Source organism: Pristiophorus japonicus, chromosome 23 (assembly GCF_044704955.1).
Source record: "Pristiophorus japonicus isolate sPriJap1 chromosome 23, sPriJap1.hap1, whole genome shotgun sequence".
In the NCBI taxonomy this organism is placed as follows: Eukaryota; Metazoa; Chordata; class Chondrichthyes; family Pristiophoridae; genus Pristiophorus; species Pristiophorus japonicus.
This window is the reverse complement of record NC_091999.1, coordinates 15,119,839-15,137,722: the sequence shown is the minus strand read 5'-3', so window position 1 is coordinate 15,137,722 and position 17,884 is coordinate 15,119,839.

Below are 17,884 nucleotides of genomic sequence, written 5' to 3'. Positions count from 1 at the left end.
CCCTGCATCCTCACTTTGCTGGAATCCACACCAGTCTCCCCACCTGTTCCTTTTTCTCTCCCTGGATCCTGAAACTACAGTCTGCATCCCACTGTACTTAAGGAAGTGGCCCTCGAAATACTGAATGCATTGGTGATCATTTTCCAACAGTCTATCGACTCTGGATCAGTTCCTATGGACTGGAGGGTAGCTAATGTAACACTACTTTTTGAAAAAGTCGAGAGAGTGAAAATGGGGAATTATAGACTGGTTAGCCTGACATCCGTAGTGGGGAAAATGTTGGAATCAATTGTTAAAGATGAAATAGCATCACATTTGGAAAGCAGTGACCGGATCGGTCCAAGTCAGCATGGATTTATGACAAGTCTTCTAAATTTTTTGAGGATGAAACTTGTAGAGTGGACAAGGGAGAACCAGTGGATGTGGTGTATTTGGACTTTCAAAAGGTTTTTGACAAGGTCCCACACAAGAGATTGGAGTGCAAAATTAAAGCACAGGGTATTGGGGGTAATGTATTGACGTGGATAGAGAACTGGTTGGCAGACAGGAAGCAGAGAATTTGGATAAACAAGTCCTTTTCAGAATGGCAAGCAGTGACTAGTGGGGAGCCGCAGTGCTCAGTGCTGGGACTCCAGCTATTTACAATATACATCAATGATTTAGATGGAGGAATTGAGTGTAATATCTCCAAGTTTGCAGATAACACTAAGCTGGATGGCGGTGTGAGCTGTGAGGAGGATGCTAAAAGGCTGCAGGTTGACTTGGACAGGTTAGGTGAGTGGGCAAATGCATGGCAGATGCAGTATAATGTGGATAAATGTGAGGTTATCCACTTTGGTGGCTAAAACATGAAGACAGAATATTATCTGAATGGCGACAGATTAAGAAAAGGGGAGGTGCAATGAAACAAGGGTGTCATGGTACATCAGTCATTGAAAGTTAGCATGCAGGTCCAGCAGTTGGTGAAGAAGGCAAATGGCATGTTGGCCTTCATAGCTAGGGGATTTGAGTGTAGGAGCAGGGATGTCTTACTGCAGTTGTATAGACTTTTGCTGAGGCCTCACCTGGAATATTGTGTTCAGTTTTGGTCCCCTAATCTGAGGAAAGACGTTCTTGCTATTGCGGGAGTGCAGTGAAGGTTCAACAGATTGATTCTCGGGATGGCAGGACTGACCTATGTTGAGAGACTGGTTCGACTGGGCCTGTATTCACTGCAGTTTAGAAGAATGAGGGAGGATCTCATAGAAACATATAAAATTTTGACGGGACTGGACAAGTTAGATGCGGGAAGAATGTTCCCAATGTTGGGGAAGCCCAGAACCTGGGGTCACAGTCTAACGATAAGGGGTAAACCATTTAGGACCGAGTTGAGGAGAAACTTTTTCACTCAGAGACCTGTGAAATTCTCTACTGCAGAGAGTTGTTCATGCCAGTTCGTTAGATATATTCAAGAGTGGGTAAGATATGGCCCTTATGGCTAAAGGGATCAAGGCGTATGGAGAGAAAGCAGGAAAGGGGTACTGAGGTGAATGATCAGCCATGATCTTATTGAATGGTGCTGCATGCTCGAAGGGCTGAATGGCCTACTCCTGCACCTATTTTCTATGTTTCTTACTCACTCTTCCCCTCCTGAAGCCTACAAGCTCTAAAACTGAAGCTTGATGGCCCTCAGTCCCCACTCCTTGATTTACCTCCACTTCTCTCCTCCTCTTTCCCCCTTGGTTCTGTTCCACACTGTGGGACTTGGGCCATCCCCGGGGATTCTCAGAATGAACAGGGGGATGTGTGTTGAGACAGGATGCCCCAGCTCTCCACCTTTAAAGGGAGAAGGAGATGACCAGCTGGACTGAATGGCCCTGCTTTATGACATCACTGCAGTGCCTAGCAACCAAACTCCCTGAGCCCTGCTCATTATGGGCTGGGTTGAGCTCAGTGCTGTTCCAGGAAGGGAACCAGGAGCAGGATTCGACCCGTGTGGAGCCCAGCATTAATCGGGAGAGGTGCAGGATCAATTTATACCTTAGAGTGAGAAATGTCAGTGTCCCTGACACTCCCTGTCCCTCAGTGTCTGTGTCGGGGAGCGACCGATGGGTTCACTCTTTATCTAACCTGTGCTGTGCCCGACTGGAGAGTGTTTGATGCTGGCACGAGGCGCTCAGCTCGATAAGCACAACATTTAACCCAAAGATGATCAGATAACCCATCACCTTGTCCTTGGACACAGGTCCTGAACGACAGGAAGTGTTTCTAATAATTTGGCTGGTGTCCTTGATCAAATTGAAACACCTCCGATCTCTCTTTAAAAATTTGTTGATGGGATGTGCGTGTCACCTCTCACCTCTCCTTCGAAATGCTGGGGAATATAGGCCATGTGTACTCATTCTCTCAGGACAATCCCCCCATCCCAGGAATCAGTCTGATGAACCTTCATTGCACTCCCTCTGCAGCAAGTTTATCTTTCCTTCGGTAAGGAGACCAAAACAGTACACAATACTCCGGGTGTGGTCTCTCCAGGGCTCTGTATAATTGCAGTAAGACGTAAGCACTCAAATCTTTTTGTACAAAAGCCATTATAGCATTTGCTTTCTTAATTGCTTGCTGGACTTCATATTAACTTTTAGCGATTTGTGCACAAGAACACCCAGGCACCTCTGAACACCAACATTTCCCAATTTCTCACCATTTAAAAAAATACTCTGCCTTTCTATTTTTACTATCAGTGTCTAACTTAACATTTCTTCACATTATATTCCATTTACCATGTTCTTGCCCACTCACTGAGCCTGTATATATCCCTTTGAAACCTATTTTCATCCTTCTCACACTTACATTACCAACTAGCTTTGTATCCTCAGCAAACTTCGCTATATTACATTTGGTCCCCTCATCCAAATTATTGATATAGATTGTGAATAGCTGGGTCCCAAGCATCGATCCTTGCAGCACCCCACCAGTTACAGCCTGCCAACCCGAAAATCACCCGTTTATTCCTACTCTCTGTTTTCTGTCCGTTAACCAATCCTTAATCCTTGCTCGTATATTACTTTCAATCTCATGAGTCCTAATTTTGTTTAATAATCTCTTGTGTGGCACCTCATTGAATGCCTTCTGTAAATCTAAATACACCACATCCAGTGGTCCTCCCTTATCTATCCTACTAGTTACAACCTCAAAAAACACTAACAGATTTGTCAAGAACAATTTCCCTTTAATAAATCCGTGTTAATTCTGCCCAATCCTGTTATCACTTCCGAAGTGTCCTGTTACCACGTGCTTAATAATAGATTGTAGCATTTTCCCGCTACTGATGTCACGATTACCGGCACTGGACAAGTTAGATACAAAGTAAATCTCACTCCAGCCTGTCCCAAACACTACCAGGGTTGATGTCGAGTAAATCTCAGTCTACAACATCCCAAACAATCCCAGGGCAGGTACAGCACTTGTTAGATATAGAGTAAATCTCCCTCTGCACAGTCCCATCAAACTCTCCCAAGGCAGGTACAGCATAATTTAGATAGAGGGTAATCCTCTCTCTAACCTCGCTCTACAATTGCACAGGACCTTGGTGAGACCACACCTGGAGTACTGTGCACAGTTTTGGCCTCTTTATCTAAGGAAGGGTATACTTGAGTTGCTTAGATACAGAGTACAGCTTCCTCATCACTGTCCCACCAGACATTCCAAGGGCAGGAGAAGGCCACCTGGCCCCTCGAGCCTGCTCCATCATTTAATAGGATCATGGCTGATTTCATCATGGACTCAGCTCCAGTTCCCTGCCCGCTGCATATAAACCTTTATTCCCTTATCGCTCAAAAATCTGTCGATCTCTGCCTTAAATATATTCAATGAACCAGACTCCACAGCGCTCTGGGCAGAGAATTCCATAGATTAACAACCATCTGAGAGAATAAATTCTTCGTCATCTCAGTTTTAAATGGGCAGCCTCTTATTCTGATACTATGTCTCCTAGTTTTAGTTTCCCTGATGAATGGAAATATCCTCTCTGCATCCACCTTGTCGAGCCCCCTTATTTTCTTATCTGTTTCGATAAGATCAGCTCTCATTCTTCTGAACTCCAATGGGTATAGGCCAACCTACTCAAACTATCTTCATCAGTCAACCCCCTCATTTCTGGAATCAACCTAGTGTCCCTTCTCTGAACAGCCTCCAATGCAAGTATATGCTTCCTTAAATACGGAGACCAAAACTATACGCAGTACTCTAGATGTGGCCTCACCAACACCCTGTACAGTTGTAGAAATACTTCTCTGCTTTTATACTCCATCCCCCTTGCAATAAGGGCTAATATTCCATTTGCCTTCCTGATTACCTGCTGTACCTGCATACTAACTTTTTGTGTTTCATGCACAAGGACCCCCAGGTCCCACTATAATGCAGCACTTTGCAATTTTTCACCATTTAAACTATAATTTGCTTTTCTATTTTTTCTGCCAAGGTGGATTACCTTACATTTTCCTACATTGTACACCATTTGCCAAATTTTTGCCCACTCACTTAGCCTGTCTATCACTTTGCACATTTTTTGTGTCCTCCTCACAATTTGCTTTCTCAGCCACCTTTGTATCATCAGCAAACTTGACTACATTACACATTACAGTTAGTCCCTTCATCCAAGTCATTAATATAGATTGTAAATAGTTGAGGACCCAGCACCGATCCCTGCAGCTCTCCACTAGTCACTGTTTGCCAACAGAAAAATGACCCATTTATCTTGACGCAGATACAAAGTAAATCTCCGTCTACACTGCTCCATCAAACACTCCCACGGCAGGTATAGTACAGGTTAGCTACAGCAAAAAGTTCCCTCTCGGCTGTCCCATCAAACACACCCAGGGCAGGTATGGCACGGGTTGGATACAGAGTAAAGCTGCCTCTACACTGTCCCATCAACCACTCCCAGGGCATGTGCTGCATTGGTTAGATACTAAGTAAAGCTCCCTCTACACTTTCCAAATAAACACTCCTAGGGCAGGTAAAGCATAATTTAGATTAAGGGTAACCCTCTCTCTAACTTCGCTCTACAATTGTACAGGGCTTTGGTGAGACTACACCTGGAGTACTGTGCACAGTTTTGCTCTCCTTATGTAAGGAAGTATATATTTGCCTTGCTTAGATACAGAGTAAAGCTCCCTCAACACTGTCCCACCAGACATTCCAAGGGCAGGGACAACACAGGTTAGATCCGGATTATATCTCCTTCTACTCTGTCCCAAGCATTCCAGAGTCGATGCTGCATTGGTTAGATACAGAATAAAGCTCCTTCGACATTGTCCCATCAATCACTACCAGGGCAGGTACAAAACGGGTTAGATACAGAAATAAAGCTCCTTCTACACTATCCCATCAAACACTGCCAGGGCAGGTACAGCACGGGTTAGCTACAAAATAAAGCTGCCTCTACACTGTCCAATTAAATCATAGGGCAGGTACAGAATGGGATAGATACAGAGTAAAGCTCCCTCTACACTATCCCATCAAACACTCCCAGGGCAGGTCCAGCACGGGTTATAAATCTGACACAAACACCCCAGAGAGCACAACCCCAGGGAATGATTCCCAGAGCCCGATGCCTATCAGACACACACACGCACTCTCGATCGTTTTCTGTTATACACACCGACTCTCTCAATTTTCCAGTTGAATACACAGAAAGGCTCCAGCTTTTAGACAATATTTCAGGGAGATGAGAGGCGGCGCCAGACGGTGCCTGCGAGTATTATTGACCCTTCTCCGCTGGTGGGCTCAGTGGGGGCAGGGTGTGTGATCGCTGGGAAAAGTCCAATTCTGATCAAATACCATTTAATTTCGACCAGGCCAAATATGCGAGTGGAGCCCTCCTGTCGGGGAGGGCATTTGTACAATGATTTTTGGTTTTGGATTAGCCTCTTTAAATGACTCCCATGTCCAAACTTTTTAACAGACTGAGGAGCAAAGTAACCACCTCCAATCATGCTCTAATCTCAACAACACCAATTAACCCTGACACTCAGTCTCCTATTTCCAGACTACAGTTCGCCCTACTGGAATTAGTAATGGGGAACATGGAGATGGCAGAAACTCTGAACAAATATTTTGTATGAGTCTTTAAGGTAGAGGGCACTAGCAATAATACGGCAGTGGATAGTCAAGGGGCTGTGTCGGTGGGGGGTAGGGAGAGGAACTTAACACAATCACAATCTCTAAGGAGGTGGTACTCAGTAAGATAACGGGACAAAAGGAAGATAAATCCCCTGGACCTGATGGCTTGCATCCTAGGGATTTAAGAGAAATAGTGGCAGGGATAGTGGATGCATTGGTTGTAATTTACCAAAATTCCCTGGAATCTGGGGAGCTCCCAGCAGATTGGAAAACTGCAAATGTAACACCACTATTTAAAAAAGGAGGCAGACACCAAGTAGGAAACTATCGACCAGTTAGCCTAACATCTGTTGTTGGGAAAATGTTGAGTCCATTATTAAAGAAGCAATAGATGGAAATTTGGAAAAGCAAAATTCAGTCAGACAGTGTCAGCATGGATTTATGAAGGGGAAGTCTTGCTTGACAAATTTGCCGTAGTTCATTGTGGATGCAATGAAGAGGGTGGATAAAGGTGAACCAGTGGATGTGGTGTATTTGGACTTGCAGAAGGCATTTGTCAAGGTGCCACATAAAAGGTTACTGCACAAGATAAAGTTCACGGGGTTGGGGGTAATATATTAGCATAGATAGAGGATTGGCTAACGAAAAGAATACAGAGTCGGGATAAATGGTTAATTCTTGGGTTGGCAACCAGTAACTAGTTGGCTGCTGCAGGGATCAGTGCTGGGCTCTCAAATATTGACTATCTATATGAACGATTTGGAAGAAGGTACTGAGTGTGACGAAGCCAAGTTTGCTGACGATACAATGATGGGAGGAAAAGCAATCTGTGAGGACACAAAAAACCTGACAAAGGAAAAAGACAGCCTAAATGAATGGGCAAAAATTTGTCAGATGGAGTATAATGTTGGAAAGTGTGAGGTCAAGCACTTCGGCAGAAAAAATTCGAAGAGCAAGTTATTGTTTAAATGGAGAAACATTGCACAGTGCTGCAGTACAGCGGGATCTGGGGGTACTTGTGCAGGAAACACAAACAGAGAGTATGGAGGTACAGCAAGTGATCTGGAAGACCTTGGCATTTATTGCAAAGTGGATGGAGTATAAAAGCAGGGAAGTTTTGCTATGGCTACATAAGGCCACACCTGGAATACTGTGTGCAGTTTTCCTTCCATATTTAAAAAAGGATATACTTGCTTTGGAGGCAGTTCAGAGAAGATTCACCAGGTTGACTCCGGGGATGAGGGGTTGACTTATGAAGAAAGGTTGAGTAGGCTGGGCCTCTCTACTCATTGGAATTCAGAAGAATGAGAGGTGATCTTATCGAAACGTATAAGATTATGATGGGGCTTGACAGGGTGGATGCTTCCACTGATGGGGGAGACTAGAACTAGAGGGCACGATCTTAGAATAAGGGGCTACCCATTTAAAACAGAGATGAAGAGAAATTTCTTCTCTCAGTGGGTTATAAATCTGTGGAATTCGCTGACCCAGAGAGCTATGGAAGCTGGGACATTGAATCAATTTAATGCAGAAATAGACATTTTCTTAAAGGATAAGGGGATAAGGGGTTATGGGGAGCGGGCAGGGAAGTGGAGCTGAGTCCATGATCAGATCAGCCATGATCTTATTGAATGGCAGAGCAGGCTCGAGGGCCGTATGGCCTACTCCTGTTCTTATGTTCTACTGTGCACCGTTCCCTCTCATACCATCTCCCTGAACTCACTGATCATCACCCTGGGGATCCTGTCTCCCTGCTCTGCGCCATTCCCTCTGATACAATCTCCCTGAACTCACTGAAGATCACGCAGGGATCCACCAGTGACATTCGCTCCCTGTTTCCCTGAAATTTGGGAACCCTGTCCTTCACCATCTGAACTTTCATTCGGAGCCACCCGACCATGGAACACCTACTGCGGTTTCTGGTAACACCCGAGTATCTTCCGGAATTTTCCATCTGATGCCACGCTGCTCTTCCTCTAAGCTCATGGGGTCCAGGCCTGCGGCCTCCTGTAGTAGAATAGTGCTTCGGGTTGGCGGGAGGGAAGAATCATCGGTGCTGCTGAAGAGGCTTGCAAGTGAATTTGGGAATGTGTGGAGTTGGTGAATATTGTTATATATCACCTATTGACAGATGTTAGAAGTTAGTATTAAGAAGCTTATTTTACACATCTTTAATTAATGAATAATCTTTATGTTTGTAACCTCCTGTATATGCATTGATTATCTGTAAAACTAGTTTATAAATGATAGAAAATGGCAGTAAAACATAATATGGGGTTTTAAATGGACAAAGGCTGAGAAGCAAAGCATCATGATAAATTGAGCCATTATTATGTTAGCCATTTTTGTAACTGCTGATACAGCTTTACTTAGAACTGGAAGGATCATGGCCAAAATTATTAATAGTTAAGATAAAGGTATGCAGCATGTACCATTTATTTTCATAATTTTGTAAAGCCAAGCTCAGTAATGAATTCTGTGTGACATGTTCTGTATAATTGTTCTCAGAGAACTGATTCCTGCCACAGAGAGGGAGGGGAGATAGAGATAACATAGAAGTTTAAAGGCAGTAGATAATATGATCTATTGTAAGGCGACAACAGCTATAGATTTTCACAGCATTTGAATGGGAGAAAAGGGGTATAAAGTAACAGCTCTTCTACTCAGAAGGCAGTGCGAATCAAGAGAACAGGAGATAAGGAGTCGTCACCACGGTATCGAGAATTAGGCTGTGACTATAATTTGTTAAGTATTACTTTTTATAACAGAAGGTATTTGTTTAATAAAACTCTGTTGTTTTTACTCACTATACCTGTATTAAAAGCAATTGGTATGATCTGAACAAGAGTATCCTAGTTTGAATTATATATAAACCCTGAGAATAGTTGAATTGTTATAGTTAGCAAACCGGCAAAAAGCTGCTAAGTAGTTAAACACTACATCTGGCCACCACGAAGGGACAAAACAAAGAGCTAGCCGACAAAATACAATATACTTATTAAACAAGTTAATTGGGGACTCTTGTATTTTTTTCTCTCCATTTAAAAACAGATTGTTGTGTATAAACAGCAGACGCAAGGCAGCTAGTTTGATCACCGATCGAACCTTAGGTGGGTTGATTTACGTCAACTGATAGTGACTATTATCTTCGGTAAGGAAGCTTAATTAAAAATAATTAATTTTAAAATGCCAGAGGAGTGTCTTTGGGAAGAGTATCAGAAAAAGTTAGAAAAAAGATGTGGCGAATCGCAAGTGTAGACACTTTTGGTAGATTGCCTAGGGAAAAACCCGAAAGTGTCGCTTAAGGATGCGGTCATTTTTGTTGATAAACAGATTAAAGCTAAGAAATGGAAGCTGGGTAAGGCGATGAGTCTAGTCACCTATGCAGCTTCACACTGCGCAGAACGTGAATCAAAGGCCAAGAAACATAGAAAAAAAAACATAGAAACATAAAACATCGGTGCAGGAGTAGGCCATTCGGACCTTCGAGTCTGCTCCACCATTCAATAATATCATGGCTGACCATTCGCCTCAGTACCTTTTCCTGCTTTCTCTCCATACCCCTTGATCCCTTTAGCCGTAAGGGCCATATCTAACTCCCTCTTGAATATATCCAATGACCTGGCATCAACAACTCTCTGTGGCAGGGAATTCCACACGTTAACAACTCTGAGTGAAGAAGTTTCTCCTCATCTCAGTCCTAAATGGCCTACCCCTTATCCTAAGACTGTCTCCCCGAGTTCTGGACTTACCCAACATCGGGAACATTCTTCCCGCATCTAACCTGTCCCGTCCCGTCAGAATCTTATACATTTCCATGAGATTCCCTCTCATCCTTCTAAACTCCAATGTATAAAGGCCCAGTTGATCCAGTCTCTCAACATAGGTCAGTCCAGCCATCCCGGGAATCAGTCTAGTGAACCTTCGCTGCACTCCCTCAATAGCAAGAACCGTCCTTCCTCAGATTAGGAGACCAAAACTGAACACAATATTCCAGGTGAGGCCTCACCAACGCCCTGTACAATTGCAGTAAGACCTCCCTGCTCCTATATTCAAATCCCCTAGCTATGAAGGCCAACATGCCATTTGCCTTTTTCACTGCCTGCTATACCTGCATTCCAACTTTCAATGACTGATGAACCATGACACCCAGGTCCCATTGCACCTCCCCTTTTCCTAATCTGCCGCCATTGAGATAATATTCTGCCTTCGTGTTTTTGCCACCAAACTGGATAACCTCACATTTATCCACATTCTACTGCATCTGCAATGCATTTGCCTACTCACCTAACCTGTCCAAATCAACCTGCAGCCTCTTCGCATCCTCCCCACAGCTCACACCGCCACTCAGTTTAGTGTCATCTGCAAACTCCAAGTTACACTCAATTCCTTCATCCAAATCATTAATGTATACTGTAAAGAGCTGGGATCCCAGCCCTGAGCCCTGCGGCACTCCACTAGTCACTGCATCGCATTCCGAAAAGGACTTGTTTATCCCGACTCTCTGCTTCCTGTCTGCCAACCAATTCTCTATCCACGCCAGTACATTACCCCGAATAACATGTGCTTTGATTTTGCACACCAATCTCTTATGTGGGACCTTGTCAAAGGCCTTTTGAAAGTCCAAATACACCACATCCACTGTTTCTCCCTTGTCCACTCTACTAGTTACTTCCTTAAAAAATTCCAGAGGATTTGCCAAGCCTGATTTCCCTTTCATAAATCCCTGCTGACTTGGAACGATCCTGTCACTGCTTTCCAAATGCGCTGCTATTTCATCCTTAATAATTGATTCTACCATTTTCCATACTACTGATGTCAGGCTAATCGGTCTATAATTACCCGTTTTCTCTCTCCCTCCTTTTTTAAAAAGTGGTGTATATTAGCTACCTTCCAGTCCACAGGAACTGATCCAGAGTCGAAAGACTGTTGGAAAATGATCACCAATGCATCCACTATTTCTCGGGCCACTTCCGTAAGTACTCTGGGATGCAGACAATCAGGCCCCAAGGATTTATCAGCCTTCAATCCCATCAATTTCCCCAACAAAATTTCCCGCCTAATAAGGATATCCTTCAGTTCTTCCTTCTCACTAGACCTTCAGTCCCGTAGTACCTCCGGAAGGTTATTTGTCTCTTCCTTCGTGAAGACAGAACCAAAGTATTTGTTCAATTGGTCTGCCATTTCTTTGTTCTCCATTATAAATTCACTGATTCCGACATAAGGGACCTACGTTTGTCTTCACTAACCTTTTGCTCTTCACATATCTATAGAAGCTTTTGCAGTCAGTTTTTATGTTCCCGGCAAGCTTCCTCTCGTACTCTATTTTCCCCCTCCGTATCAAATACTTTGTCCTCCTCTGTTGAATTCTTAATTTCTCCCAGTCCTCAGGTTTGCTGCTTTTTCTGGCCAATTTATATGCCTCTTCCTTGGATCTAACACTATCCTTAATTTCCCTTGTTAGACATGGTTGAGCCACATTCCCCGTTTAATTTTTACTCCAGACAGGGATGTACACTTGTTGAAGTTCATCATGTGATCTATAAATGTTTGCCATTGCCTATCCACCGTCAACCCTTAAAGTATCATTTGCCAGTCTAGTCTAGCCAATTCACACCTCGTGCCATCGAAGTAAGCTTTCCTTCAGTTCAGGACCCTAGTTACCGAATTAACTGCATCATTCTCCATCTCAATAAAGAATTCTACCAGATTATGGTCACTCTTCCCCAAGGGGCCTCGCACAACAAGATTGTTAATTAGTCCCTTCTCATTACACATCACCCAGTCTAGGATGGCCAGCTCCCTTGTTGGTTCCTCGATATATTGGTCTAGAAAACCATCCCTAATACACTCCAGGAAATCCTCCTCCACCGCATTGCTACCAGTTTGTTTAGCCCAATCTATATGTAAATTAAAGTCGCCCAGGATAACTGCTGTACCTTTATTGCGCACATCCCTTATTTCCTGTTTGATGCTGTCCCTAACCTCACTACTACTGTTTGGTGATCTTTACACAACCTCCACCAGCGTTTTCTGCCCGTCGGTATTCCGTAGGTCTAGCCATACCGATTCCACATCATCCTTCCTTACTATTGCATCAATTTCCTCTTTAACCAGCAATGCCACCCCACATACTTTTCCTTTCTGTCTATCCTTCATAAATGTTGAATACCCCTGGATGTTGAGTTCCCAGCCTTGGTCACCCTGGAGCAATGTCTCTGTGATGCCAATTAAATCATATCCATTAACTGCTATCTGCGCAGTTAATTCATCCACCTTATTCCGAATACTCCTCGCATTGAGGCACAGAGCCTGAGGCTTGTTTTTTTAACACACTTTGCCCCTTTAGAATTTTGCTGTAATGTGGTCCTCTTTGTTTTTTGCCTTGGGTTTCTCTGCTCTCCACTTTTACTATTCTCCTTTCTATCTTTTGCCACTGACTCCCTTTTATTTCCATCCCCCTGCTATATTAGTTTAAATCCTCCCCAACAACACTAGCAAACACTCTCCCGAGGACATTGGTTCCACTCCTGTCCAGGTGCAGACCATCCGGTATTTACTGGTCCCACTTCCCACCAGAACCGGTTCTAATATCCCAGGAATTTGAATCCCTCCCTTCTGCACCACTCCTCAAGCCACGTATTCATCTGAGCTATCCTGCGATTCCTGCACTGACTAGCACGTGGCACTGGTAGCAATCCTGAGATTACTACTTTTGAGGTCCTACTTTTTAATTTAGCTCCGAGCTCCCTAAATTCGTCTCGTAGGACCTCATCCCGTCTTTTACCTAAACTTTGGTATCTATATCTTTGGTACCTATAAGCACCACGACAACTGGCTGTTCACCCTCCCTTATCAGAATGTCCAGTACCCGCTCCGAGACATCCTTGACCCTTGCACCGGGGAGGCAACATACCATTCTGGAGTCCCCTTTACAATTGAATCCCCTATTACTATAGCTCTCCCAGTCTTTTTCCTGCCCTCCTGTGCAGCAGGGGCACCCATGATGCCATGAACTTTGCCGCTGCTGCCTTCCCCTGATGAGTCAACAGTACCCAAAGTGGTGTATCTGTTTTGCAGGGCGATGACCGTAGGGGTCCCCTGGACTTCCTTGCTTGCACTGCTCTTCCTGTTGTTCTTCCATTCCCTATCTGGCTGTGAACCCTGTACCTGCGGTAAGACCAACTCGCTAAACCTGCTATTTACATCATTCTCAGCATCATTGATGCTCCAGAGTGAATCCACCCACAGCTCCAGTGCCGCAATGTGGTCTGTCATGATCTGCAGGCAGATACACTTCCAACACACGTAGTCGTCAGGGACACCGGAAGCATCCCTGAGTTCGCACATAGTACAGGAGGAGCATAACACGTGCCCGAGCTCTCCTGCCATGACTTAATCCTTGGATTAACTTAATTAGGCAACAACAATTTTAAAAGGTTACTCACTGATAAAAGAAAGAAAAAGAAAAACTATCCCTTACCCCCTTGGTTGTGACGTCACCTTTCAATTTCTTTCTACTTCTTTTTTGCTGCCCTGCTGCAGCTGCACCGGCTGGACCTTTATAGGCCTCAATGATCTCCTGCTCTGCCTCTCCAACACTGCCGCCGATCGCCGGTCTCCCGCTGGGCCTTTTTAGGCCTCAGCGATCTCCTGCTCCCCCTCTCCGACACTGCCGCCGATCCACAGACTCCCGATGGGCCTTTATAGACCTCAGCGATCTCTGCTCCGCCTCTCCAACACTGCTGCCGATCCCCAGCCTCCCGCTGGGCCTTTATAGGCCTCAGCGATTTCCTACGCCACCTCTCCGACACTGCCGCTGATCCCCGGACACGTGCTGGGTCTTTATAGACCTCAGAGATCTCCTGCTCCGCCTCTCTGACGCTGCTGCCGATCCCCGGACTTCCACTAGCCTTTATAGGCCTCAGCGATCTCCTGCTCTGCCTCTCTGAGGCTGCCGCCGGTCCCCGGATTCCCGCTAAGCCTTTATAGGCCTCCCGAACTCCTACTCCACCTCTCCAATGCTGCCGCTGGAATTGGAGGATAAGATATCAGAATTGAGAAATCAAAATTCGGCTAAGAATGAAGAATTGCAGAAAATAGATTCAGACATTAAACACAAAATTGAGAATTTGCAGAGTCAATTTGCCTGAGCTACTGCATTAATGCAACAGCAGAATATCAATGCAAATCACGCAGAGACTGCAATGCAAAAATTACGCAATCTTGAGATTCAAAACGAAGATCGAAGCAGAGAGAATAGCCATCTCACCAAACAATTAGAGAACTCATGGGGAGCAATGAGGGAGGCTTTGCATCGACCCCAAAGAGAGGCAGACCAACAACCTTGTCAGGCTACGATCGGACAGTTTTTCAACTAGTTGGAAGTAAAAACATGCAGTTGTAGCCGCAGTAACGATGGAACATACCTGCTCAGACCTTAATGAGAGTCTGGCTCGTTCTGGTTGAAATTTGTATCCATTCCGCCTCGCTCTCTTAATCCTAAATACCACATCATGTGGTAATAATGATACAACAATTAAAAAGGATGAGAAAAAGGATAAGCATGAAGTGCAGGAGAGAGAGTAGGAAGATCTAAGAACTCAGCAAAGGAAGGAAAAAACGGAACTAGAAAATATGTTGCTGAAATAAACTAATTGAAAAAAAATGAAAGTATGAATTCATTGTGTACTTAAAATTGAATTACATTTTAAGTTAGAAACGCAGGTGCCTAGTTAGTTTAATTATGATTTATGGAGCGATGGGTTTGTAAAAAGGATGGGTTTGTTTAACAAAAGATAAAATTTAAGCCTTGAAGTTACAGTTGCTAAAAAAATGATTTGGAAGTTTTAATTGGATTACAGTAAAAAAATAAATGCGTGGTCTCATTTTAATTCAATTCAGATTGTAACAAAGCACTGTCTTTTCAATTGTGTTATTACAAGCTGAAAAATTCCGAGATGCTCACTTACCTGTCAAAAGAAAACTTAAAATTGATTTCATTGGTTTGAAAGATAAGTGCCAAAAAAAAAGCCTGCATAAATTTCTCGAAGCTACAAGCTAAGGGAAAATCCCCTCTCTTTTACCTTTTGTGTAGAATGTGTTTCTGATGTTTGTTAAATACAAAAACGATTGTTTCTCTAGTTACATTCAGAATTTTAAAATGAACCTGGTCAGCAGAAAGTCGACACCATTTGGACGCTTCCACTGCCTGTGTCAAAGATAGTGCTGTGATCCTTCTTGGGACTGATAGGATATCAAAGAAATTTAATTCTGCATATTGCAAACAAAACCAAACCTCTGTATGAACAGTTGAAAAATGAGTATGGGGAAGACTTTCAACCGGCCTGGGGAGATATCCAGACAAATTCAGTAAAATGCTTTAAAACAAGCTACAATACAGGCAACTGCTCTTATCTCTCTAGATGGGATTCAGAGTGAACACCCACTCGTCTCAGCAAGCAGAATTGCTAGCCATTATTCGCGCCACCCACTACACAGTATCTGAAGCAATAAACATTTGGTCCGACAGAAGCTATGTATGCCATGCAGTTATGGCCTTGCACCGATACCAAAAACTGCGTACTATTTGTTAGATAGTAAAATTCTAATACATTCCGGTCTCCTCCGTAAACTTTGGGAAGTGCTCCAGAAACGACTCGCCCTTGTCATATAGGGCACCAGAAAGATTCCTCACCCCATAACAAGGGCAATAATGCAGCTGATCAGTTGGCTAAAGAATCTGCAATCACCGGATTAAATGTACCAGGTTGTGTTTTTGAAACTCCCCAGATATCTGCTGTAGCGGCTGCCACTAAAACACAAGCCATCAACTTGCATAAACTCCAGTCCGAGCACGACACTACATGCGACGACTAGTAAGTCCATATGAGGCTATGACTGGGAACCAAATGTGGATACCAATAGACATAAACCTGGGGAATAACACACCACTCAAATGGACGGGTCCACATCAAATAATTGATAAATTAAATCCCGTTCTGTGCCTATTGAAACATACATAGAAACATAGAAAATAAGTGCAGGAGTAGGCCATTTGGCCCTTCGAGCCTGCACTGCCATTAAATAATATCATGGCTGATCTTTCCCTTAGTACACCTTTCCTGCTTTCTCTACGTACACCTTGATCCCCTTAGCCGTAAGCGCCATATCTACCTCCCTCTTGAATATATCCCATGAACTGGCATCAACAAATCTCTGCGGCAGGGAATTCAATACGTTAACAACTCTCTGAGTGAAGAAGTTTGTCCTTATCTCAGTCCTAAATGGCCTACCTCTTATCCTAAGACTATGTCCCCTGGTTCTGGACTTCCCCAACATCGGGAACATTATTCCCGACACCTAACCTGTCCAGTCCCATCAGAATCTTATACATTTCTATGAGATCCCCTCTCATCCTTGTAAACTCCATTGAATAAAGGATACAGTTGATCCAGTCTCTCCTCATATGACAGTTCAGCCATCCATGGAATCAGTCTTGTGAACCTTCGCTGCACTCCCTCAATAGCAAGAATGTCCTTCCTCCGATAAGGACATCAAAACTGAACACAATATTCCAGGTGAGGCCTCATTAAGGTCCTGTACAACTGCAGTAAGACTTCCCTGCTCCTATACTCAAATCACCGAGCTATGAAGGCCAACATACCATTTGTCTTCTTCACTGCCCGCTGTACCTGCATGCCAACTTTCAATTTCTGATGGACCATGACACCCAGGTCTCGTTGCACCTCCCCTTTTCCTAATCTTCCACCATTCAGATAAAATTCTGCCTTCGTATTTTTGCCCCCAAAATGGATAACCTCACATTTATCCACATTATACTGCATCTGCCATGCATTTGCCTACTCACCTAAGCTGTCCAAATCACCCTGCCGCCTCTTAGCGTCCTCCTCAAAGCTCACACCGCCATCCAGTTTTGTGTCATCTGCAAAATTGGAGATATTACACTCAATTCCTTCATCTAAATCGTTAATGTATATTGTAAAGAGCTGGGGTCCCAGCACTGAGCCCTGCGGCACTACACTAGTTACTGCCTGCCATTCTGAAAAGAACCCATTTAACCCGACTCTCTGCTTCCTGTCTGCCAACCAGTTCTCTATCCACGTTAGTACTTTACCCCCAATACCATGTGCTTTGATTTTGTACACCAATTTCTTGTGCGGGACCTTGTCAAAAGCCTTTTGAAAGTCGAAGTACACCACATCCACTGGTTCTCCCTTGTCCACTCTACTAGTTACATCCTCAAAAAATTCCAGAAGATTCGTCACGCATGATTTCCCTTTCATAAATCTATGCTGCCATGGACTGATCCTGTCACTGCTTTCCAAATGCGCTGCTATTTCATCCTTAATAGAAACATAGAAACATAGAAAATAGGTGCAGGAGTAGGCCATTCGGCCCTTCGAGCCTGCACCATCATTCAACAAGATCATGGCTGATCACCCACCCCAGCACCTCCCACCACGACCCCTCCACCCCCCCCCCGACCCCCCCCCCCCCCCAGCCGCAAGGACCACATCCAACTCCCTCCCGAACACATCCAATGAACTGGCATCAACATCTCTCCGCGGAAGGGAACCCCACAGGCCAACAACTCCCTGAGTGAACAAGTCTCTCCCAATCCCAGCCCCAAACAGCCCACACCCCATCCCAAGAGCGTGCCCCCCCCCCCGGCTCCGGACCCAGCCAACACCGGGAACACTCCCCCCACAACCAACCCTCCCCATCCAGTCAGAATCCTTCCCAAATGCCGAACTCCCCC